The sequence below is a fragment of the Octopus bimaculoides genome, chromosome 8, assembly GCF_001194135.2.
Source record: "Octopus bimaculoides isolate UCB-OBI-ISO-001 chromosome 8, ASM119413v2, whole genome shotgun sequence".
Taxonomy (NCBI): domain Eukaryota; kingdom Metazoa; phylum Mollusca; class Cephalopoda; order Octopoda; family Octopodidae; genus Octopus; species Octopus bimaculoides.
The window spans coordinates 51,328,984-51,331,683 of NC_068988.1; positions in this window are offsets into that span (position 1 = coordinate 51,328,984).

Consider the following 2,700-nt stretch of genomic DNA (forward strand, 5'->3'; position numbering starts at 1 on the left):
TTTTTTTTTTTTTTTTACTATCTGATAATATAGATCAAAAAGATTTATGATTCCAACAGTAAGGATTCTGCATTTTTGGCAGAATTAACTGGAAGGTGTTAATTACCGAAGATTTTGCTGCTATTTCTAATAGGTCAAACACCGACATTGAGGCTCCCTCAAAGTTTGTATAGTATAACTGAGCGCCTTGCTGTAATAATTTCCATCCTTATGGGACTACTGGTTGAATTTTCAGGAACCTGGAAACATTTACAGGAACATTCCGCTCCTTAGCGCAAGTGGAGTTCAGTAATGGCTTTTAGACTCACGTTAAGATTTGTTGAGGTTATATATTTCGGGAGAGGTATGTAAAAGACTAGAAACCGGTTCAGGCAGTTCGGACAGTTTAACAGATATCGAGTGAATTCTCCGAATGCACTAAAGTGGACACGGAACATCAACATCAGGTCATCCAAATAGTATCACAATAGAGTGTTTGCAAGATCACTGGAAAGTGTAGGGTCCACAGTAAAAACCAGTCGGTAATACAGACCACAAATTTGTGATCTGTACCGCTAACTGGCAAGGGTAAGACGTATAATCGGGGAACCAATTACTTGAAGCTGAACGCGTCGTTCCCAACGTCCCAATGTTTTTCTGTCATGTGTGTAGGGTCATTGTTGAATGTACATGTGCATACATATACCAGAGGGTACTCATAAGGTTGCAGAGGGGTGCTCTGAAATGGATGGTTAGAACAGAATCAGATACATATAGCAGAGAAATATAGACAGAGATAAATAGATTAGAAGTGAATCATGAGAGTAAATTAGAAGACGCACTTAGGGAAGGAATTGACCCCGACGAAAATGGGTTTCAATGTGAAACATGAAGGTTGTGTTGTCAGAGCTAAGGCAACACAACATTATTTAATAGGAACGAAAGCCATTCGTTGGGCCTCAGTGGTTGAGGATCAACAATTTGGTCTTTGACGGACCGAATGCTCACTTGTGACAACAGTTGGATAACACATTGAATTTCTATTGAGGAATGACGCAAGCTGTTTCAGTACTTGTAACTTTTGAAATAGACAAAGTCTTCAGTTGTACAATCTGTTAAAATATGGAGTAATTCTGTCAAATTATTGACTGTTATTGCAGGGCGGCGATGTCCTTGGCCTCTGAGCTTCAGATATATCGAGACAGGGTGGTGGAGTTTGAGGCCAAGAAACAAGTAAAATGAGAATAAGTTGGAATTTTATTGACACATCGATTCCATATGCTTATGGATTCATTTTGGAAAACTTTAAATCGACTACATATCCCAAGACACTTTTCACAAATTCGAATTCTCGACTAAAAGCACGCAGAGTAGCCTGCCTAGTCGATGAATATACACCTTGAGTGAAGACACTGCCTTACCTTTTAGTGTTTTAGCGTTGGTAGCATCTTACACCTTATTCCGTACTCCGGCCAATAAAATATGACTTTACTGACCGCCAAATGGATGTGACTTGTATACTTGTATACGAATTTACTTGTATACGAATTTACCTTCTTGTATACGAATTTACCTTCATGAAACATGTCGGAATGCTTTAAGACGTGCCGCGTTTGTGTGAAAATTTGAATAAAGCAGCAGTAAATAATTGCCGTTAAATTATGTGCGTGATTACTCGCGTGAGCGCGAGTGCATTTGTATTTGTATATGCTTTTCTTATTTTTTTTTTATTGCCCACAAGGGGCTAAACATAGAGAGGACAAACAAGAACAGACAAAGGTACTAAGCCAATTACATCGACCCCAGTGAGTAACTGGTACTTAATTTATCGACCCCGAAAGGATGAAAGGCAAAGTCGATCTCGGCGGAATTTGAACTCAAAAGGTAACGGCAGACGAAATACCTCTAAGTATTTCTCCCGGCATGCTAACGATTCTGCCAGCTCGCCGCCTTTTGTATGTATTTGTATATGCTTTTCTGTCATGTGTGTAGGGCCATTGTTGAATGTGCATGTGCATACATATACCAGAGGGTGCTCAGATGTTCCTAGCTTTGGGTAACAGAAAATACAAGAGGATCAATTGATTATGATTTTATCCAACATATTCCCCTCTCAGATTCACACACTTATTGCAGCGGTCCTTCAGTTTTTCTAAGCCCTGTAAAAGAAATCGGAATGTTGGGCCTCCAGCCTGGCCTTTCGCGATATAATTAAAACCAGGAACTTTCCAGCACCCACTCGTTTCAAACAAATTTACTCTAGTGTTCAAGTTTTCCTTTTTTATTTTAAGTTATACATACGTATATAGTTCTTCAAACACACACATACACTCACACATACACATGCACGCGCACACACACACAAATTCACACATATAAATGCTATGACATGTGTATATATATATTGAACGAAAGAGAAAGAGGGAGAAACAAAAACAAGCAGGCAGACAGACAGACAGACAGACAGAAAAATATATTTGCGCCTGTGTATTTTCGAGAGCAAATGAGACAACAAATTACAATAACAAAAGTATTGGGAATGGAAGTTCATTTAAATGGCTAGAAAACTTAAACAAGAGGTGTAATGCAAAAATTCTAACACATACACATGGACACACAAACACGCGCACACACATACCTGTATGTGTGTGTATTTGTACATATATATACATACAAATATATACATACATACATATATATATATATATATATATATATATA